Genomic DNA, 25,391 nt, shown 5'->3' on the forward strand with positions numbered 1-25,391 from the left:
TTTATTGAACTTTTAGAACACGAAAATGGCTAAATCAGAAGTAATATATACAACAAACAATGTCAACCGTTGTGCTGGTGCAAGCTGTCGCCAGCTGAGCGGTCGGCAAAGATGAAGCGCGAAGATCGATTAGTAGGCGCTGGATCAAGGGCGCCTATCACAAGAGAGGCCAGAGAGACATCCACAAGCAACACGCCGACAACGCCCTCTCGACATCATGTATTTAGGCTGCCACCGCTGACTGGAGCGCCTCTTTCAATCATCCAGTTTGGCGTCCATCAGTTACTTGGAGTGAGGGTTTAGTTTGTCACAGGCTACAGGCTAGTGATCAGATCAGTGACTATAGAGAGACTAGTTTATCTCAATCAGTATTGTATTGTACTAACAGTGAGAAACTAAAGTTGAAACAGCAAGATTACTGATATGGACATCAGTCTGCAAGGGACTGCTGAGCTTGTGCCATAAAACATGAACTCCATTCAAGTTAAGTAAATATCTTCACTTCATGTAAATACAGATCCACATGTGCACTTTTGTTGTAGAAAGAGGATACTGGTCACCCATAACAACATGCTCTCCCTTGCTTCTTTGAGGTACAAGACTCTACAGTGGCGATCGAAGATAATCGAATCGGCCGAAGATTTGCTTGCTTCTCTTGTGTTTTAGCTTGCAGGCGTGATCGTGTTCAAGTGTTTCTATTTGCTAATTTGTTGTTAAGATCTTTCATGTGATTTACTTCCTTTCTGATGTAGCATAAACCATGAATTCCCAGGCCCCTCCACTCCCTGTCCACGCGTCTCAGGCACAGACGGCCAGTGCGATGGATCTAACACAAGCTTTCAGTTTCAGAACCAACAAATCGCTACCTTACTGACAACGGTACGATAACTATTGGCTGCACAAGCTGCAGTGACTGCACCACCACAACCGACCAATCAACCAGCACAGCAAGTGCCGCCGACCAGTATACCAACGTTTCGGCAATTTAAGGAAACAGAAGAGGAATGGATTGAATACCTGACTCAGTTCCAAGCACATCGTGAATTTCATCGTGTTCAAGGTACCGTAAAGTTACAATACTTCCTTTCGATTGCGGGGTCCCCAGTGTTGAGGTTAATACAAGAACTATTCCCAACCACGTCTCCCGACGAACTTGTCTATGACCAAGTAATCGCTGCATTAACTCACTACTATCACCAGCAAGTCCAAATACCTGCAGGTAGATATCAGTTATATGCGAGTGCAGGCTTTCTCGGCGAATTTCATATATGAAGTCTTAACGGGTTGTCAGCCGAGCAGCATCGTCGTCTCGTAGCAACGTTTCGATGGAATGCGTCTCCATCATCTTCAGGCGAAGATGGTGATGGAGACGCATGCCATCGAAACGTTGCTACGAGACAACGATGCTACTCGGCTGACAACCCGTGAAGACTTCATGTATAGATATCAGTTCTTTCGCTTGCAGAAAAAGCCGAAGCGAGAACAGTGGTACCGCCAATGGTACACAGAATTAACGGGCATGACTAGGAAGTGTAAATTTAAGTCTTCACGGTAAACGATAACAGCTAAACAATTCCAGGATAAGGATTTATTAAAATCCTTCACCACGGTTTCGGTATATCTAAATATACCTTCATCAGAAGCAATAATACACCTGAACAGAGAGACACCTTCATTAGCAAAACGCTTAACAAACTTAACTGAGAAAAAAAAACTAACGCTTATACCTGTAAGTAACCATGAAAATTACCAAAGTAATTACAAGCACAAAAACTATTAGTCACTTACTAAAATCACATCCTGCAGGGGTGATGCATAAAACAATCGTGCCAAAGGCGTCGTTAGTAATTAAAATATCACCTCCATCTGTACAGCATAATTATGAAGAGATGGTCGATGCGAACACGACATATTATCAGTACTCAGCCTGTGAACTAAAGTGAAGAGGGTGTGGAAGCACTAGGGCAGACAGTATCACCGCGAGAGGGCACTTGTGGTATGCGCGAGACACTCGCGCACATTAAAACCCAGGGATACAAACTCGTGGGCGCCAAAATTTTAAAGGTTGTGCTAACTGAAACCCTCTGTCTTAATAAATAAAACGTATCAGAACAATTTGAAACGCCTACATGCATTAGAGAATATGAACACCTATTTGCCTGTGTCCTAGTGTCGAGCAGGTGAAGCTTGCGCTAAGGAGCACATCTAACGAGAGAGGGCACTAGTGTTACGCGCGAGAATCTCGCGCAAATTAAAGACTAGGATACATACTAGCGAAAACAAACAAAATGTTGTAGTAAATCGAAACCATCTGTCAGCATGAATAAAAACCATAACACAATCATTTAAATGGCACATACGCATCGAAAACCGCGAACAACAATCATCTAAAATACAAGCTTCACCTGCTCGACACTAGGACACAGGCAACTAGGTGTTCATATTCTCTAACGTATGTAGGTGTTTTAAATGTTTCTGATATGTTTTATTTATTAAGACAGAGGGTTTCAATTAGCACAACCTTTAAAATTTTGATGCACACGAGTTTGTATCCCTGGGTTTTAATGTGCGCGAGTGTCTCACGCATACCACAAGTGCCCTCTTGCGGTGAAACTGTCTGCCCTAGTGCTTCCACACCCCCTTCACGCTAGTTCACAGGCAAAGTACTGATAATATGCCGTGTTAGCATCGACCATCTCCTCATAATATGCTGTACAGATGTCCATTGAATAATCTGAGTTATTATCGCTTGAGGTGTAACAAAAGATTGTAAACTTACGGTTTTTAGCCCAGGAATGTCGTTGCAGGTGGAAATCGCAACTAATCTCGTCCTTTAAATAGCGGTTTATGAGTTCTACCCACTATTGGCCCCGTAAGAGGAAACTCACACACATACCTGTTCGCCAGCTCTGTGGTAACGTGCTGACCTGTGAAAAAGCGTCTGTTATGGTTCGCAGTTCCAGTCTCACTGACTTCAACTCTTTTACCCCTTCTGTAAAAGAGCTACAAGCAGTCAGATCAAACATTAATAAGGAAATCGCAAGAAAATACCTTAGGCTCATAGTGCAATTGTGAAAAACTTACAATGCTGCACAACAGGTAACGCCTCTTTCCGCTGCTGACAAGCAAATTTTGGGTTTCTAGAAATACATAACTATATTTATGAAATGCCACATTTGCATACCTCTTGAGTATGACACAGCATACCAATTAAACACAGACCCAATCAAAATCTAAGTGAGTAGTATTTTACTAATTCGTGTCGATAGAGGCATGCTTGTGTACAGATACTCAGTTTTATTAAAACAGACTTTCGTCGTAAGGTTATCGTGGGTAGTTTTATTTCATTTCTTATGATACAGTGCACAGTTTTCGTAAGGTTTCCTTTAGTGTTGTTGAAACAATAGTAAACATGAGAGCGAAATTAATCATCAACGATATATGCGAATTCTCTGATGTTACCTATAACAATCTGACGATGCACATGCAGTTTATTGATTACATGCATGTAGAAAACTTATTCTGAGTTAAAGCTGTCAAACAATGTTTGAAGAAGAATAAAATGCCACTACAACACAACAGCTAATGTAAAAAATACTTTTCTGAGGTATTTGGGCACGATGCGCATTCCCCATACATAATATAAAAGCTTAGAGATGGATCTGCTGCCTGGCTGTCTATTAAACCTGAAAAGAACAAAATGTCACAGAAGTTAGCCCTTTTTCCACATGCGAGTATTTTAGGTTGAGAAGTGAAGGGAATTATGTTCAAAATTCCAAGAGATAGGTAACTTCAGCAGACAGCAGAATTGCGTTTTAAAAAGATTTTGTAGTAAATGTATTCGAACTGGCGACATTTTATCTACGGTGCACGGCACTTACCATTACGCTACTAGCTGACACATAGCTCCAACAGCAACCAGAGCTGAACAACAATTCCTCCTGAACTTCTGCATACCACAGCGCTGCGAGATAATGCAAATGGCCGGGTCTAGACTTCTGAAATTGAGAGAAACAGTTACAGCTTTTCTTTTGCGCTGCACGACGCTTTTTACAAACAGATAGCGCATTAGAATAGCTCAAGTGGAAAGGAACACTTCTTATTTAAATATCTGCATCCTACGCTGTTGGCAGTTCTGTGTAGGTGGCAGTTACGTGATTTTATTTCGATGATTACAAAATAGAGTCGAATGTATGCACTTAGTAGCCGAGGCAACTAATTCATGGTGATTTGGTCAACCAAGTAAATGAATTTACTGAACATGCTGCAATTTACTACAGGGAGCCTGTGTGTCAGAATTCTCATCCAGTGTGGCACAACGGCGTTACAATAGAAAAATGAGTCACAGAAAAGATGGTTTGATGGTCTGTGGGACAGATGGTAGGTTCTTATATCTATGGTCTGGGTTCGGTTCCCACTTCTGTCAATGATTTTAGATAGGAAGAGAAAGATTCCATTCTCTTCTGACTACACCAAGTCAAGAAGACATAACGGCAGTATGGTCTGAAATACACATTAAAATTGATATTCCTTCTCTGCCAAGTAGACGTTAGGTTGAACCACAATAAAGTATGGAGTGGTGACATGTAAAAACTCTATCACCAGTAACCTTTCTTATACTAGTTATTTATTTCTAGTGACGAAACAAACGCTATGTAGAGTCACAGGACACTTATTCCATCTTTTATCTGAGCTTCTGTATGTCGATAAAATTGGTTCTGAACTGAGAATGCAAATCAGACCGCCCTTAACGCGGAATTTGATCCCTTCGTGTCAATACAGCTCGTCTACAATTTGTTGTTTGTTCAAAACTGCAGATTCCTCAACATCTCCACATATTACGTGTGAATGGGTTCGAATCCTGGCCCGGCACTAAAGATTTCATTATGTATTATCAAGCTCTAGCATGAGAACACCTATCTGCTGGTGGATAATAATTTTGATTTTTAATATTTTTTCATTCGTTGTCAACACTAACGATATCTGACGATTTTGACTCCCAGTGGGACACAGAAATATTTGCGAGATCACTGTCTTCAAGATGTTATTCCGAGCTGCTGGTGGAGAAACATTCGGTAGCTGACGTCTCTTTGTGTGTAGTCTACATCGATATGTGTGGGACTCTACTCCCAGTGAGCACTGAACTCTCCGTCATATTATTTCTATTTGAAACATGCTCACATGTCGCTGCTGGTGCAACAAATCCATATTTAACGTTCGCTTTCTCTAGAATATAACAGCGATAGGTGCCGGGTTGGAGTCCTGGGAAGGAAAAAATTAATGTTTCTTCTCGTCATTTCAGTTAAAACATCTAGCTACTGGCAAGGAAATCCGATATGTCACAGTTGGTTGTGTTTCGATATCAATCCGATTAGGTTCTGGGTTCAAATTCCTGTCCAACACAAAGCTTTATCTCACGGCATTTCAAGTAAGTTACTTGTGAAGAAGCAATGTTTAACATCTCTCGTAGTTCGTTAACAGGGACAAGAGATGCTGGGGAGAGATTCGCGTCCGTTAAAAATGTTTGTGTTATGTAATTTAAAGTTGATATTTGCTAACTGATACTGTCTAAAATCGAGGTGTATCACTCTCTGTATGCCTAATCAGGAATGAGTGTTAGTTTGCGTCAGTCACGAAATCTTTGCTTGGTCTGCCTGACTTGGGTTTGAATCCATATGCAGAACGAGACGTTTCGTCGTGTCATTTGAAGTTCATACATGTTCTCAACTAGCTGCTCGTGGATAACTTAAATTTTTGATATCATTTTGTGTTAAATAATAAGTACTTTATGTTACTTTGAAGAGGAAATCATGAATACGACGAACTTACTACGTGCATTACCTATCTGTCGTAATAATGAGAGTAGTAACATTTCAGATATGTCATTTATTGTAATAAATGTGAGCTTACAAGCCTTAAAGACAGTCTTATCTGTGATAAGGTGTTCCCTGATATTTGTAGCATCGTGGTATTACTTTACATCATGAGTTACTGCGATAAAGAGCAGTGTTTTCTAGTGGTGACTTATTGCAACCATTTTTAATAGTCAAACGACTGTACCAAGGAGCGATTAGAGGACCTGCTAGACAGCTGCGTTATGCTGGTTGCATGCGAATCAGGCGAAATGCAATTCACGTCGTTCGGATACTTTTGAGAATGACTCTACAATAACTGCGTCGACTCCCCGAATGTTGACAAAGCTGCATTTATCGGAGCTGATTTTAGCACCGGAAGGACAAAAGTACTCGTCTACCGCGGTCTTGAGGGTTGATACGTCTTCGTCGTTGCGCAGTAACACTCCGACGTCGTCGGCGTAAGCACGAACCACGAAGGACGTCCCAGCGATCGACAGGCCTGCACGTTTGTCATGAATGGAGCGCAAGAATGACTCGAGCGATAAAACAAATAACATCATGGAGAAACGGCTTCCCTGCGGCACTCCTCTTTGGACCTCGATGGGTTGTGTAAGCTGTCCATTTACGCAGACTTTGGTTGTAATGCCCGTGACGAAATGTTGCACGACATTAATAACCCGTTGATCAAAACCACATCGCTGCAGTAACTGTAGGAGATACTCGTAGCGGACGCCCTCAAATGCGTTGCTAAAGTCGATAAGCAGCAATGCGAGATTCACGTTAGTGACTGACGCTATGGCCATTACATCTCTATATTCCGAAAGGGGCGTCATAATAGTGTGACCAGGGGAGCATTATTGATGGTTGTGATTCACTTGCTTCATTAATGGAGACAATCTGCTGTTGAGTGCTCTGGCAAAGGTTTTGTAACCAAAATTGAGTAAAGTTATCTAAGGTTTTTCTGTGTTTGCTTTTTGGTATCAAAACAATTCGACCTTCCTTCATTTCGGCCGGCACGTCACTCTCTCGAATCACTTCACTGAGAAGATCTGTAAATGCGTGTCCGATTATGTGGCAGAAACGCCCATAAAATTCCCGTGGAATACCATCAGGGCCAGGAGATTTATTCGATGGTGAGCCAGAAATCAGTTCAAGGACTTCGTGTGGAACAAAATCGTGTACGGCCGCCGAGTTCTCCTCTGGCGTGACTAGGGAGGGGGGGGGGGGGGGCAGAGAACGCACGATCTTGCCGCCATCATCACCATGTGCATCGCATTGCGAGTACAGATCCGTGAAGTACCGGTAAACTGCAGTAAGAATACCACTCTGTAGGGTCAAACGGAGTCCATCATTTGTGTCCAGCTCCCCGATAAAAGCTCGCTTGCGATTGGCACGATGTTTTATGAGGTGATACAGCGATGCAAGTTCGTCCTCTTTAAGCGATTTTGCTTTAGATCTGATCTTCAGTCCTTCAAGCTGCGTTCCTTTTTTCCTATAGCTTCGCCTTTATTTGTTTGATGGTCGTCAGCTGCGTGGTTGTTTGGTGACGTAGTCGCATACAACTCTTGCTGTACTGTCTGGTAAAAATCAATCGTGCACTTGACATCATGCGCCCGTTGCCAACTGCAGTTTCTTTTTTTTAAGGATAATCGCATTTTCCGTTTGACCACAACATTCAACCAGGCTATCTTGCTCGGATATCTGCAGCATTGCTTGAGACAATCAGCCCATGTCGTGGAAATGACATCTTGTAGCGCGGCATCGGCAAGAATAGAAACATTCATCCTCCACGGAATCCTATGCCATTTAGTATGCTGTTTGGGCAGATTTATCGTAACACAGAGAGCTAAGTGATCGGAGAAACTAGCCGGAATGACATCGGCGTCCAGAACATGTTGGCAAATGTCCTCAGAGATGTACAAACGGTCTAGACCAGGCTGTTCCAGCTCGTCGGCTCCGCTGTGAGCCGCAGAGCGCTCCCTGCTCCAGGGAGCCGTGTCGCTCGCTGTGGTCCGGCGCGTGGCATGGCAGGCGGCAAGGCAAGCGTTTTGATGTGCCAGCTGCGTCTTACAAGATCGAAAAACTCATACTCTTAGCTGCTAAGACGTGGCGACATTCTACACCAGGAAATACGATGTTCAGGAAATAAATAAGAAACAACTGTTTTACAAGAAATTGCGTACTAAATTTATTGGGCCTCTGTACCTTGACATTTTCTTTTCAGTACAAGATCGGAAATATCAGGTGTCAAAGTGTTCGCAGCTTTAATACGGAGGATGGCCTTCATTATTGCATCTTGAAGAAACGATGATTCCTTACTATTTACTCTTTTCATTGCTGAGAAAAACTGCTCACAAAAATACGTAGAACCAAACATGCACATTTGAGCGACATTGTTGTGAACCTTGGGAAATGTTTTTTGCTGTAATGAACGATACCATCGTGACAAATCCAACGTGTTGTAGTACCTCTCTTTCAACAAAGTTGAATTTTGCAAATCAATAATCTCCAATTGAAGTGACGTTGACAAGTTATCGGGGGAAACTGAAAAAGGAGTGCTGAACACCTTAAGTTCAATTTCCAAACTAGTGAGGTCTCGGAGTCGCGTTTCAAACGACGCTTTAACTTTGCTTGGTAATCGCCGAAAGTAGTACCTTGAGGTAGTTTTAAAGAAGCAAGACGACTGAAGAACGTTAAATGTCCATTACTCATCTGCCTCTCAAATAAGCGTAACTTTTCCATGAACGCTTTGGTCGTGCATGTCAACGATTAGCTGCCCTTTGCCCTGCAATGACAGATTTAAATTATTCAGATGCATAGTTATGTCAGCTAGGAACGCCAGGTCTGATATCCATTTTATGTTTTTCAGACAATGCATTTCTTCCCCTTTCATTTCAAGAGAAGGGGATGTTGCCCCACGAATGGCAAAGAAAACATCAAGAACTTTTCCCTGACTCAGCCAAGGAACTGTACTGTGGTAAGGTATATCCCCATACTCCGCTTCCATATCTTTCAGGAATCCTTTGAATTGGCGATGATTCATACTGTGACGCCGCATAAAATTCACACACTTCACGACGTCTTTCATTACGCCACCTAGCTCTACTGTATCAACACACAGTGGCTCTTGGTGAATAAAACAATGAAGAGTCAAAATGTCTTTCCCGTATTCGTTCCTGAGTTTATTTTTCAAGCGAGAAGCAAAACTTTGGTGACGCCCGATCATTTTTTGTGCACCGTCTGTCGCCACAGAATGGAGCTTATCCCACGGAAAATTCATATTGTCCACTGATTCACAAACATCTTCAAAAATGTCACGTCCTGTTGCGGTGTAATCGAGTGGTACCACATCCAAGAGTTCTTCAGTTACTTGCAGCTCCATGTCGACACCATGCACAAAGACTGCAAGCTGAGCCCAATCCGATATTTCGCTTTCGTCAAGCGCTAGCGAAAATGCAACAAAGCCCTCCGCCTTTTTCCTGAGCTGTGTCTCTAAATCCGCTGCCATGTCCAGGATTCGACGAGACATTGTTTGCTTCGACAGGCAAACCCCTTCAATTGCCTACACCTCCCTTGGAAACAAACATTCTGCAACTGCTACCATGCACGATTTTACGAGTGGTCCCGCCGAAAACAGCTTGTCACTCGTCGCAATCATGTGAGCGACGCTGTAGCTTGCTCGCATTGCAGATTCAGTAGTGTTTTCTCCGCTCTAATTCATCTGAAAGTTATAAACGCATTACAGAACACGAACTATGTTGCATGTTTTGATACCCTTAGTATTACGAAACCGTTTTTAAACTTACATCTCCAGGTATGTCGTTCTTAAGCCTGGCTACCAATTATCAGTGTGCAGCGCCTTCTGCCTGATCGTAGTGCGCTGCGTGAAGACGTGTATAATGTCGTTGTATATTGTACCTCTTCGCAGAATTAATTACTTTATGACATACAAGACACTGCGGACGACCATCCCTCTCAATGAATAGAAAGGTATCCTCCAATAGAGGTACAGGGATCCCGCGGCTACTCATAGCTGTCATTGAACACAGATTATTGCTTCAGTTGCGACTGCATGCGGCCAGGGGGCAGTGAGTTCGCTTTCCCCCTCCACGCGAGCTCCGAGCTGCCGCAGTGAGCGCTCCGGAGCGCTCCGGCTCCCTGGAGCTTGGTTGGAACAGCCTGGTCTAGACGACTACATGCGGTGGAGGTCAGGTACGTGTGCTTTACCAGGACAGGAAATTTTAGTTCCCACGCATCCTTCAGCTGCAGGTGACGCACCAGACCATGTAGCTCCCTACAGTAACTAAAGTTTGGCTATTGATCTTTCCTGTGGATCACACAGTTAAAATCACCACTAATTATCAACTGGGTTTGGTTGCGGCGTAACAAGTAAATGATGTCTTGTTTAAAGATGTTAGCTCATTCTGATTTTAGAGTCGTTCCAGATGGAGCATAGATATTGACGAGGGTGACGTCAAACATTTGGCAAGCTATGCCTCTACCGGAGTCCCACATTTCGATATTGCTCACTGGGATTCCGTCTCGCGATAGAATGGCCGTACCTGTACCCCCGTCCGCCACGGTGTTTACGATTGTTGCAAATCCTGATACATGAAAACTTAAGATGGACACTTCCTGTAACAGAACTATATTAGCTTCGGACTCATAGATAATTTGCCGTACAATTGCTAATTTTAAATCTGTCCTATCTCTATTAATGTTCAGGGACTAAAACTTATAAACTTGACTCATGATCGTCAGAGACGTGTGGGTGTTGGGAAGTGTAGGAAGCCAAGTTCATCTCACCGTCGGACTTCGAACCTACATCCATAGGTTTTGTACCAGTTTTTGCGCTGACTTTACTTTTTGACTTACTTCCAGCCACGGAGTCATTTAGTTGAACTTTATTTTGACGTCGTACAGTCGTCCGAAGTATCATAGAAGACGGCGGAGTCAGCGAGTCATGGCTGTAAGCAGTATGTGTAAGTCCTTTCTTCGGAACGGGTGACGGCAAGTCCGAAGACGCGTCTTCAGTAGGCTCACTGTGTTTGTTTGGAGCCGCACTGGTTGTTTGTATACAGCTTTCCGGTTCCTCGCGTTGTTTGGAAGCAGTTCCGAGATGGCGGGTGTTTATGTTATGCTCTACACCGAGTGCATCATCCTCTGTTACCTGCTCCGTGGATTTTCGGCTCGCCTGATTTTGGAATGGGGGACTGATGACCTTCGCTGTTTAGTCCCCCTTAAACATCCCAACAACCACCACCATCATCCTCTGTGTTTACGATTAGCAGTCGACTGACTTCAACCTCTTGTATGTTGACCACCTTTGGCGAGTCGAGAAGCGGCATCGGAACGGATTGCTGTAAACACTCGACTGCACTCGTATTGACAGTTTCTGCGTCGGGACTTTCAATGTGAATTTGGCGGGTCGTAACTGAGCCGTCCGACATATGCGTGTCCTGTGTGGAGGCCCGTGACTCCGCGTCATCGGCTTCATTTTTTACCACCAGGTCACCGGAGCCACTACCGTCACTAGTACGGCGTCGTTTGTTACCGACAGATAATGCAACACCGGCGGCTATGGGGTGACTGGCCACGGTTTTCTGAGGCAAAGGTGGGAAGGTACCGTTACCGAGATCTTTGTCCTCTCACACAGATGCATGTGGTTGGGAGTCAATCACAGAAAGGATCTATCGTTGTTGCAGATTGTTTCGAAGTACGACAACGTGCCGTGGGCAATAGTCTCGTAAATGACCCTCGTGTTACAGATAAAACAAGTGCCTACTTGTCCATCGTACATGACATGAGCCTTATGCCCACAAACCATTATATAGGATGGGATATTGACTTTAACGGCCATGTCAACTGAGCGAACTCCACTATAACATTGGACTTTGTGACGGATCGACCACTTTTCGTTTCTAATCTGTCGGATGTCACTGTATTTGACGAGGACATCTCTAAGAAAACAATTCTCAACCTCAAGTGGTAAACTGAACACTCTCACTTGTTTATATTCGATGTCAGCGTTAGTAATTGAAACTGTTCTCACCGACTGATCACGTTGTTGGAACTCTGCTTTCCCACCACTATTCACCAAAATTTTCTCCAGTTGTATCTGATCTAAAAAATTCACAAAGAAACAGTATTCCGCCATGTCATAATATGCTGTGTGGACCTGGTCGGACGTGATGCCAATAATATCTACTATCCAGTCACGGATTTCTAGAGAACTCGGTTGCACATTCCTGGAAGCTTCCTCAAATGCAAAACACCTGGGTATTCTTACGGGGCGCACTGGGAGCCATAACTGCACAATATGAGCGGCCGAGACCACTGTGAGTTAATTAATAAGCGTGTGTACGACGGTAGTGAAGAAGCACTGAGAATATCACAGGTCACAGTCCAAGAATTTCTATAAGCACGGCTTGCGGCGCTACGACTACGCGGAAGTACCGGCACGTCCGGTCGCTGTCGCGCCCCAAGCGTAACTGGCAGCTCGGCTAATCCCGCGCGGCGAAAAGTGTTTCATATTTTATAGCAGTGTATGTGTAATATCAAAATAAACAGGGAACGTACGTCTCCTACTAAAATTTTCATACCATGTGTAGTTTATAAGAAATATATTCGTTTTCATCAACATTTCCCTGTAATGTTACGAATATACTCACTAACCTGGAATAATTATTGCGTATAGATTTTAGACTTATTTTTTTGAAAACATTTCGTAATTTCCATATCCTCCCATATTTTGTAAATAAGTCCTTTAGCGTTAGAAAGTTTAATAATACATAAGTGATCAATATTTTGTTGTACTTTTGGCATCGATACTTTTTTCCGATATTATCGTGGTATCGTTGCAATTTTAGGTGTGAGTATTGATACCAAGTACAGTAGTGAATTTGACATTAGACCGTCTTTCGCCAGTGAATTATGCTGGATTTTGAAGCCCGATCTGTGTGCTTCCATTTCTTCAACTTCAGCACTCCGCATGCGTTCTGTACGTTCAGAAAGTCATTGCACCATCCATTGCTCCAGAATTGTGGCGGTAGTGGTATAGAGACATGCTCAGTGCACAGGAGCGTGGTTTTGTAGACCCCAAGGTCGCTCGAAGTCTCCAGTATGCGTAGTGTTGTAGGCGGACGTTCAGCGGTCTCGGAACAGGATGGCAGTCAAACGCTTTCGGTGAGTCGTAGAGTCGATGCCACGACTTGTCAGTGTGAAATGCAGTGATACACGTGGATAGGCAGGTGTGTCTGGTTGAGTTGCTCCTTAATTTTCTTGTAAGTAAAGGCTTCGATCACATGTTCTTCAGATAATTTTGTATGTCCAGAATATAGTGACAAGCTATCTGTAGTATGAAACTGACTGTGGCGTTATTAAAAAATTTTTCTCCGTAAGTGCACACATGAAAAATTATCAGGAAAATAATCAAAATCGGAAAATAATACGAAATATATCACGTTTAGAGGTACCGTATTAGACAAACATTACTTCACAATATTGTTAAGCTAACTAATACTGTAACTTAAGCTAAACCCTTAGACGTCATAGGTCGTCTTCACGTCACAGAGAGAGCTGATCAGTGACATTTCCGTTGAACAGTTTCTATTGCTTTTTGATGGTATCCAATTGCTCCTACCACAAAACAGTAAAAGTTCGCAACGTAATCTTATATGTGCATTTAAACTGGGAAGAGCTAATTGTCACAGCATGCAGAGAATAACGCTCTCACCTATTTTACAAGTTTTTAAAGCATTTTCTCCTCAAATAAAACTATGTCTAGTCCAATTTTTAGTTCTGTGGAATCAATATGACTGTGATGTAAGTCGTGCGACACAAATATCGGTGCCGGCCGCGGTGGTCTAGCGGTTCTGGCGCTGCGGTCCGGAGCCGCAGGACTGCTACGGTCGCAGGTTCGAATCCTGCCTCGGGCATGGGTGTGTGTGATGTCCTTAGGTTAGTTAGGTTTAAGTAGTTCTAAGTTCTGGGGGACTTGTGACCTAGGATGTTGAGTCCCATAGTGCTCAGAGCCGTTTGAACAAATATCGGTAAATCCAGAGTCTGTAGCTAGCCATGAATGTTTGTATAAGATACGTGAGCAACGGGCGGTCGTTTAATCACGCCAGTCATATATTTAGTTATGGTGGGTCCGACCGTATAAGTGATGTGTTTTTCGTACGTTCAGTTTCTAAGTCACTAGTGTCCTTAACATCTCTCTTAGAGAATCAATTATCTTTCATCATTTCATAAATGCAATACAAGATATTATAAGCAAAGCAACTTAACTTGCACAAAAATCATTATCCATCTCCTGCTCCATTTCAGTCATGCGGCTCTGAAGCAAACTATCCAATTACTCAAAACCATTCTACATTGAAGAGGAGATTAGAGCTTTACTTGATATCTTCGGTGTAACTTCCATTCCAGCACATCCCAACAGTTTTCCATCTCTCCAACAACAGGCCAGTAACTTTGTCAACACTTCCTCACCCTTGTGCACCTGTCTTCTAGTCTGCTAACTTTACTCTGTGATTTCCAGTCATATCTTGAGTAGATAGTTCCTCCTCCAAATGTCTTTCCTTCTGTACTGCTGTTAAACATTTCCGTTAAATCAAATTATTCACATGCGACAAGAAGGTAATGAGGAAATTCCTTAAAACAATTTTTACATGCCTGGAACTTCTGAAATACCATTTATTCATTACTACATCCATTATTATTATTAGTATTAGTATTACGATTATGTAGTGATCTTTTAGTGTGCACATTGTAATGTAAACTCTCAAAGGATGATTGGTTAGACGTAAGAGATTGTCTGGAGGAATTAATTTGCCAGGTGCAATACATACAGAAACGAATAAAAAGAAATCACGACTAACAAAGGAGGAGCGTATACTCAGAAAATCCTTTTACCTCTGTTTCTGAACAACGTGACGCTCTGGTGGGGCACGCAACTCATATTAGGTTCAAATTCCCATCAAGCGACCCTCATTTCAGATCTCAACCTATTTTTTCCTATCATCTTTTATCAACAGACCTCGTTCTTTACCTTTTAAGATCTATATGTCTTCGTGTTTTCAAACTAGGCTGACGGAAATTAGTAGAATTTTTAGTGAGTTGCACGTTAATGACTTAGTATAACCACAGTGTTTACGAGTCATGATTGCACAACCAGTATTGTTAATAGGATTCTCCTATTTATGCATCAAGTCGACGTGTTACATACTTGCAACTTCCTGGCAGATTAAAACTGTGTGCCGGACCGAGTTCGGGTCTCGGTCCGGCACACAGTTTTAATCTGCCAGGAAGTTTCATATCAGCGCACACTCCGCTGCAGAGTGAAAATCTCATTCTGGATACATACTTGCATGTTTGAAAAATATCGTTCCTCTTCCTCCTTTTATTTATTTATTTCTCCTATTACTGCAACGTCCATTACCTTCACTGCTGATATTACCGTTGTTTACACATTGACTTAATTAATTCAGTGCGTTCAGTTAGTTGATCTGCAAACTTTGGCAGCAGATGCAGAAAATCAGTCGCTGCTTTCCTTCAAACGACGGATACTAACCTACCCATTATAGCTGCTTATCGGAAGACGTCCCTGGCTGCGAGCAAATCTTTGACCAGGTGTACAGCTTAACCACCTACGGATGCTGCCACCATTCACGATTTAGTGTATTATCGTTCTATTTCTGGACGCAGTAAAGGTGCAGGTAATATAAAACACTCCGACCAAACAGTCCTGCAGCGTCGCGTAAACCGGATTTGTGTATTTACTGCTCCGCAGTCGTTCTTGAATGTCGAAATGCAACAAGTCTGTTACGTAAAATGCTCATCTGTGAAACTGGAATTTCAACATTTTAACACTCATGGTCCATTGGCGAGCAAAAATCATGGCACTACAATTTTATGATGTTTGTTCCAGTCGGTGAACTATATCAGCTGCTTTTAAAAATTTAATTTTCATGATATGTATTCAGAATATCTCGATTCATATCCGTTTTAGAACTCTGTAGGCTGTTTCTCATTCCTCGTAAAATTCGTCCACATCTACATACAAGCTAGTTACAATTAAACTTTCCCGACATGAGAGCGCCCCAAGAATACCGAGTGATCATAGAACAATGAAACTTTATGGAAACATTTTTAACGTCATGAAGAAGAGAAATAACGAATAAACCATTGAAAGGAATACATTGTAATATCCACAAGAGACATGAAAGTTTGTTTCTTGTGTACCATGGTTACGCTCCAAGTTACAAACGTTGCTCAACGTGACGACCGTATGCATCCCGACAGCCAGGAACCGCACCAGAGATGCCTTCACTGCTGCCCGAAACAACTTAGGTGTGCGGACCATGGAATGTTCAGGCGTAATGATAAAGTTCGTGCACTGCTTGAAGATCACATATTCCGTCCAGCATTTTCAGACAGAGCAACAGTGACTTCTTCAACAATTTGTGGCTCAGTTTCCAGATCGCAAGTTAATTCGAATTTCCGAATCATGTTCTTCAACCCTGACGCGGAAAGGCATCTCCGTATTTCTTTAATATGTCGATCCTAGCCAAGAGCTGAGGCACTAGCGCTGTTGTTTTGATAAAACGGAGTCCTGCTCACGTTTTCCGTACCCATGTTGACTCACTGCAACTCTAATGTACACTGGTGCTTGTGTTTCAATTTTACGTCGCCGTACCGTTACCAGCGCCTAATATCAAATAATACTAACAATGCAGATCCTGCGCAAACTGTCTGAATATCATTACTGTAAAGGTGAGTATCCATATGGCAAATAGTTTTCCGTCAACAGTGGCTGAAATAGAGAAAGTTTAGTTATAACTACACTGTCAGAAACGCCCTTTTACAGCATTTCATCTTTTATGGATGGAGTCAAAACGGACGCTTACCTATGTGTAACAGCAGGATGTGTTATAAACCGCTTCCCGGCAGAGATCTTTGAAAAATTTCTCACAGTATCTTCGGCACATTTGTTTCTGTTGTTTCACCTACATGCTTGGAACTCGTGTCGCTGGGCACCTGGTCTTCTACCTCGCATGTAATACGTATAACAACCTGCAGTATATTCTATTCAACTTACCAACACATTATTCCCTGCTACTAGGAAAGGCCGTTGGTACTACATGTACAAACGAAAGAGGCTCGCAGAGGGAAAAGGAAAAAGTGCATAATCTTCATACGACAAGTTAAGACTGAGTATATGACCGCGTTATAACCGAATCCTCGAGGATCTGAATGGCAGATATGCGCCTGAGAGCAAGTATATAACAATAAATGTCCCACATAGCCACCATGAAGAAATGCTTCAGCACGTCTCCTCATAGATGCCCATACACACTCAAAAATCCTTGGTGTGTTACGAATGTATTCACAATCATCCACTATGCGTTCCCGGAGTTTATCGACACTATCAACAGTGCTGGAGTACACTGAAGCTTTTAAATACCTACACGTATAAAATTCCAGTGGCTACAATTCAGGGGACTGGTAGATTGTGATATACGCAAACCACTACCGATATACACATTGTCAAAATGCTATTTGCCAGTACTTAGCTATCTGAAAGTAGTAGGGTAATGTATGTTCTGGGCCTTTTTCTTAATTCAGGTTGCATATATTCAGGGGAGAACTTGATTGAATTATGACCCCATCCCCTTAACCTATTATCAGGATAATAGGTTTAGGACCTCATGGGGTCCTGGGAATAATTCATCCTTCTGAGAAACCCCCATACCTCCCCCTGCCCCTCCTCGCCCACGTCTCTGGGAAATACTCAAACCTCCCTTTTCCCCTCGCCAATGCAAGCACACTTTTGATGTCAAATTAACTGAATAATTAATTATATTGATCAATTAATTATCCCCTCCCTCCCCTTGGAAGTCCTACAGCCCTACCCTACCCATACAAGAAAAAATTGGGGCGGAAGATCACTCAGTCTGTGCAGAACTGTCCAGAAACTACATGTGGAAATTACGTATTATATTCCTGTAGATTGGAGCTGCTGTCTTGTTGAAAATTTTTTTGCATATATGCTCAACCTGAACAACAGAGATCGACTGAGCTAGTGCACAATGCCACCACCAGAGCACATACCATCCATTGCGCCCTCCCTCTGCACCTCTCCTAGAAAAAAAAAGAAAACTGGTGGGAAAAATCGCTGAGCTGCTGGACTGGAAGAATCCCACAACAGGAAATTCAACTGTATAACATAGGATACACTCTTCATTTATAAAAATCAATTTCCAGGGGGTGGGAACTCTCTTTTATTTTGCAGAAGAAGCTCATCATTTTATGCTGTTTTGGAAGATGCAGATCTAGTATAATACATCGAAAAGAAGTAATAAAATAGATCGCTTTTCTTCTGTTGTGTAAGGAGTACCGTTGTGGAACACTCGCCAGACATTATTACATAGTCATAGATCGCGCTGTAGAGGTCTGGCGAAAAAAAAAAAAAAAAAACTCCAATCACATTTCTGACTGCTTGGTCAGTTGCACTCCACTGTTCACGCTACTGGTCAGTGACTGCTGAGGCCATGAAACCACGCTACTCCTCGTCAAACAAACCACCAGGTGTCATCAATACCTCCAGCGGCTACATTTGCCAGATATCGATACTGAATCTTCTCAAATATCCACATAAAAATTAGAGAACACTCACAACACACGTGATCGCGAAGGCTGCCGCACAAACATTGAGTATTAGTTCGCTATTCACCTACCCAGAGAGCGACACGGTTAGGCTCCGCCTGAGGCAACCACATCTCTATCAGTGTAATTACAATTAAATATTGCGATCGTGTTAGCAATCTGGTGACATTCGACACTGAGCGAAGTATCGGAAATACCTCTGCGGCAGTGTGGTTCCTTTCGTCCTTTTTACCTGCACCTACCTGTGAACTCGTTGCAGCAGATCGCTGGTAGGAAAGCCGAGCAGAAACCTATAGTACTGCAAGTAGCACCAGGCTGCATGCAACGTAACTATTTTGAGAATCGGGAAAAGGTCTTAATTTTGAATGAAAGGTGAAAATACTGGCAAAACTTCGGCATATTCCGGAGTCGAGAATTACACATTCACTGCCAAGCCCATGCTAATCCTAACACAGTCATGCACAAACCCTTTCACTCACGTAAGCAAGTTTATGGTCACTATCTTAAATGAAAATGCTCACCACACTAATAACTACGTACTTGACGGAACCCGCTTCAGACCATCTGTCACTGTGCACACATGACTCAGTCTCCCAATACACAGGCTCTAGACAGGAGCGATATAAATCACCATACCTCACCTCCTTCTGACGACTGTGGCTATGGAAATATCAATATCTGTACCATTCTTATGGCTGGATATAATTTTCCACTTAAAATCTTTCATCCTCCTTACGACTATCGATGCACTGAAACAACAATTTTCCTCGTCAAATCTTATTTATGGATATAGTCATTTTCTTTGCACATGTCAGAACACCGACATTTAACATATACACAGTTACGATTATCGTTTACATGTGTATAGCATCCGAAAAAAAAAATGTTAAGTCGACACTCGATTCTCCTCAGTTCTAGGAAATTATTTCACATTTAAATCTTCCAGCCAATCACATTCGAGAACAGACTGCAGGTATTTCCAATAAGCGATTCCAGTAGGAGCTGCATCCCTCCAAGACTCTCTCAGACAACTGTTGTAAAGCACAGTCCTCTGGCACTATGTGATAATCAACAGCGCTCTTGCGAACGAAAGGAATGGAAAGACATCGCCAGTATCGGTAGGTGTACTGTAATAAAGATCGCAATCGACAGTGCAACAAAGAATATGTGAGGATCTGCTTAGGTGAGCCGATGAGAGGACTTTCCGTGTATCCATTTTGTTACAGTGATATTGACCGCCCTGTTTGTACACTATAGCAGATCCAGTTGAACCCTTGCATTGCTATATTGTACATCTGTTTGCGAAATGAATCTATCACCCACTTACAGTCGAGTATACTGCTCACTGTATAGAAATTCCAATTACTCGCAATAGATCTATCTTCCCCTTATGACTATACATAAGTAATTTTTTCGCATGAATACTAGTCTAATCACTTCCCACAAACGTCGGGAGATGTGTTGGAAGATAAGCCACTGTAACTTTATGTGCAAACAGCATAACATTTTTACTATTATTTATAGATATGTAGCGTCTGAATAAATTATGATACGTCCAAAATCGCCACAGCTGGTGCCCTTTCGCACTGCCCAGTAGAAACGCCCTCCTCCCCACCCCTCCCACCCGCAACATCGCCACCACATCGTCATCTTATCATATTTTTTATTTTCTCGGTTTCGCCCCTTCCACGAAACCTTTTGGTTTTTATTTTTATTTTTTATACTTGTAAATCCAGATAACACAGTGGCGTCTTATATATTCGAACCACCAAGTTGGAGTTCCTGTTTGTGCATTTGAGCCTTATGGTATGTTTAAACGCATAAGTATCGTAGACCTAGGAAACAGGTTATACAAATTCCTCTACTGAGACACCATTGCAAGGACAAGTACTGGAATATGTCCATTCGAGTTTATTTTTCAACAGCCAAGGATACAGGTAGAGAAAGGTTTGTGTACCTTAATGTTATCGCAAAACTGTTCTGTATCACGTCTTAACACATTTTTATTTCCTGTTGGTAAGAACCATGTCTGTTTAACACTTTGGAGGTGGAACACCCCGAGAAAAATGTAATTCAGCTGGAAAAAATATGTTTGTTACGGAAAAAAGAGCCTGTTAGAGCGTTATACAAAGATTTTGTTTGTTACAAATGCGAGAAACGGTGACTTAATGATACATATTAAACATGCGTCTTTACAGCTCCTACAACATGTGTGTCGCAGCTGAATTTTCAAGAGGAATACCGTGTTATATAGAAACTTTCTACACTCTTAAACGCAAAGTATGCTTCATTCCAAGCATACAATAGAGTTGTCTCTCCAGTGCACCAGTGAATAACCACTACGAATCCTCGTCATTCAATGATTCTGCTTCAAGTGAGTGCAGGATTTCTGTGAATAAAGTGAAGCTGTTGGAGGTTAGGAAGAACAGCAGCAGCGCCGTAATTCTAATTGTGAATCTGATAGTGGGTGTGTTGTGCAAAGTATGGTCGTAGATGCTAAGTTTCATCCTTTAGTTAGCGCCATTTCAAAGCTATTAAAGTAGCATGATGACTGCACCACTCTGCTTTATTCAACAACACATATATTACTACAATTAGCCTTGAGGACTAAGGATTCGCTCGGAAAAGACATGTTTAAGTGGGCGAAATCATGAAATGTGCTTAATGTGCTCTCGGATATTTATATGAAAGTGATTGAGAGTCGTCACACTTGAACACTCTTGATTGCTACATGTTCCCTACTCAACGTATACCATTACTATGTGTTATAACGCACAGATTCCATTTGCTACCACACGCGTTTAAAAGGGGCGAACTCATTTCAATGTATGAACCCTGCTTAAAGCACTATGACTCGAATGCTTAATGCCAGATTGGTGGACCACCATCAATTAGATGTATTATGTTGGATTTGTAGCTGAAATCATCAATAATGAATCATAATGTTTGCTCCATAGCTAAGTAAGATGCTGCTTCGTTTTTTAATAACCTATTGCTTTACTTCATAGTTTCTATGATGATGAGCGTAGACAGCTCTTACTTAATGATATTGTATGCACAGAAGACATTGTTAAAATAGAGATATTCTCAACAAGCATTGCATCGCCGAGTTTCTTCAAGGATGTGAAATGCACGAACGACACCGCCTTCACCCCGTCTTATGCCACTCACAAGGCTCTAAACACAAGGCGCTAAATCTCCATTCCCACACGACAGCACAAACGCATGTCAAACCAGGGGAAACGTTAAGAAATCTGCGTCTCTGAAGAATTCGCCAATTACTGCCTTTTTTAAGTTTTAGCAGAGGGGGAAGAGATGATTTTTTCTGAAGTCATGTCTCTTCCCACGGCAACAAGCAAACAGATGCAATCTCAAAGACCTTTATCAAAATCATCTGTGCCTTGGAGCTTTTTATTCCTAGCTATGAGGTGTAATAGAGATACTGTCTCTAGCCGTATCTCAGATGCCGGTGTTTTCTTATACAACAGATGCGGCCAAGGGAGGTGGTTAACTGTCCTACTTGCACTATCGTGGACTAGACTGTTTTTCGGGGAGAGACCAAACAGCGAGGTCATCGGTCTCATCGGATTAGGGGAGGATGGGGAAGGAAGTTGGCCGCGCACTTTCAAAGGAACTATCCCAGCATTTTCCTAGAGCGATTTAGGGAAATCACGGAAAACCTGAATCAGGATGGCCGGAAGCGGGATTGAACCGTCGTCCTCCCGAATTTGCACTATCGGTGAACACAAAAACATATGAATTTTTATTTCATGTGGCTCTGCACACAATGCTCAGTTCACAAATCCACTGTGTAGATGCATTCCTTTAGACTGCCGTCGCAGCCCAGGCTTCTGTAGTGCCGCAGCAGGTACTGCGGCATTGTTATGCTGGAGCCCTGTCTCGAGGAGGGGCTGCCCTGTCTGTCTTGTATGGCTGTGGGCCTGTTCAGCAAGATTTACTAAGGGATGGGCTCAACCGCCAATTGCTTTCAACTCCCAACAAGCCGATTCTACGTGCTAAGAATCATGAAAATACCTCATGCTTTTAGCGCCTTACCAGGCTCCATCAATGTCTTCTCAGACTGTTAACTTTCTAGAGTCTCGCTCAAGGTGTGTCATGTTGTAATAAAATCTTTAATAATTTTCCATATGCGAAAAATAGGTGAGAGAGTAACTTGTCCTCTCTCAAGCTCCCAGAAATCGTCAGTGACCCATGATATCTTGACACAGTGCAATGTTGCATACTCGTACAACCCTCGAAAGAAAGTAGCGATGCTGGTGAAGGAAAGAGCATTGTCTCTATTTGAGGGCGCTGATTATGTGATATTGTGGAGCGAGTCAATCACTTACAGATTGTGTGATGTTGTGGGGCGAGTCAATCACTTACTAGTTCGGAGCTTTTACCATGAGAGTCGTACTGGGTAATTTTCCCGAAATGCGACAAAGAGAGACTGGTGAGGCTCTTAGACGTGTACTCGAATGTCTATGATTCACTTACAGGGGTATCCAGTTTCATTCCTCTTCAGAAAGATATTGCTGAAAAACAAGAATTAATTAATGTCTGGAATAGTGCTGGGGGTGATTAATTTAGCTTTGCATGGTCGCTTCTGGATTGTGATACAAATTATCCGAAATATGGATATCATATGAAATCATACATTACATTTGATGTCTGTGGGTATTATAAATTCAGAGGCATCTCATTCCCCGTAAAGCTCAAGGACACACCAAAATTCGACAGGCAGAATCCTGATTACTCAGTTCACGTTTACAGCCCGTGGGGGGAGGGGGGGGGGGGCTTTAATAACGGAAGTAAAGCATAAAGAAAACGAACCCCTCTACTTTTCAAAGTTAGCAAGTCAGGGCCCCAAACACTTACATTTGTTGCTATACTCGGCCTGCTTCCCTTCCAACTGAGTAAAGACGGACGCCGCACGGGGTAGCCGCGCGGTCTTAGTTGCCTTGTCACGGTCCGTGCGGCTCCGCCCGTCGGAGGTTCGAGTCCTCCCTCGGGCATGTTTGTATGTTGTCCATAGCGTAAGTTAGTTTAACATTTTTTGCAAAAACAGACATAATGTCTTATGGGATAACAGCAATCATTGATTTTATAATGTTACTTAAAATCCGTCTTGATTGCAAATTTTTTTTTTATTATTCATATGACCGGTTTCGGTTCATTCAGAACCATCTTCAGATCTGATATTTCAGTTACAGGAGTAACCCGTCCATGACGTAGCATGTGAAAGTTGCTGGATTTGGACGGGTTACTCCTGTAACTGAAATATCAGATCTGAAGATGGTTCTGAATGAACCGAAACTGGTCATATGAATAATAAAAAAAAATTTGCAATCAAAACGGATTTTAAGTAACATTATAAGTTAGTTTAAGTTAGATTAACTAGTGTGTAGGCTTAGGGACCGATGACCTAAGTAGTTTCGTCCCATAAGAACTTACCACCACAAATATAATTAAAAAATAAAATAAAAAGACGGACGCAAAAGACATTTTTGACGTAAATGTCTTAACTGTTTTCCCCAAGAGTGAATATCTAGAAAGTCATCTCACTGATGCTCTAGGCAGGAACAGGCGCATATGGAAATTCCTAACGTTAATTAAATGTTCTTGAAGTTTAAGAATGCCCACCACCAAGAGCTCCTGTGGCACATTGTGAATGCGGACCGACTTTCCTCTAATGCTACCTTCACTGAACGACATGAACGGCATGCAGTGGGTATCAAATTATATGCTCATATGATTCCAGCATCAACTAATTCAAATCATACGTTGAAGATAATCCTGAGAGATGGTTCCTCTCCGAGCTCGAAAAACTCTTATGGCAGGGTAATGAGGTTTATCGCAACAACATACCCATAGTCGACTCGCAGTGAACCGATGCCTTCTGCTAACGGGCAGTTGACTGTCATATTTATAGGTTGCTACTGGACAGAGAAGCAACAAAAAATTCAAATTACTCCAAGCACTATGGGACTTAACTTCTGAGGTCATCAGTCCCCTAGACTTGGAACTACAAACTAAGCTGTGGACATCAAACACATGCATGCCCGAGGCAGGATTCGAACCTGCGACCGTGGTTCCGGACTGACGCGCCTAGAACCGCTCGTCCACAGCGGCCGTTGACAGAGAAGCTGAAGCTCTATGTAGAGACCACTGTCCTCTAACTGGGAAGTTCCGTGGCGCAGCCCACAATACATGCACCTCCAATTATCACCTGCCACGATAGATATCTGTCTCCTTCTGTAATTAGAGTGGATATGAGGCTCACTCTTTTGATGTGTACATGGGTGATTTCGGCTTGAAAGAGGGTAATGCCAGTGTCATACCTGACACCGTTGAAAATTGCATTTAATTTTCCAAGCGAATTAAATCAAAAATAAAAGCTCCACTTTCAGGATTCGCTACATTTCACACCAGAAGCTTGATCAGACAGTGAGTCAGTAGGACATGCATACCAGCAGAGCTGCATACTCCAATGATGCCAAGTTTCAGCTTTTGATGATGAAGGTGGTCTTCCCTTATGAATACCTGGAATCGATGGGGAGACTCCACAAAACCATATCGCCCAACGTACCCGCATTCTCCAGTAAACTCACCTTCACAGCCATAACTGATGAGAGTGTAGGCACTTGGTTAATGTTTGACAGAAGTTCAACGCATCTAATTTAATGCCTTATGCTAGATTGTACATGAACACTGATGTTCACTTGCGTGCAGACATTTTTGAGAAATTCTGGAAAGTATTCCTCAGCACATATTTTCTGGATCCTGCCTTCTATGACACTGCACAGGGCTTTCTGGAAAACAAAGTTAAGAGGCACACATGTCAGCTTCGTGTTGATATGTTGCTCA

Source organism: Schistocerca cancellata, chromosome 4 (genome assembly GCF_023864275.1).
Source record: "Schistocerca cancellata isolate TAMUIC-IGC-003103 chromosome 4, iqSchCanc2.1, whole genome shotgun sequence".
Taxonomy (NCBI): Eukaryota; Metazoa; Arthropoda; class Insecta; order Orthoptera; family Acrididae; genus Schistocerca; species Schistocerca cancellata.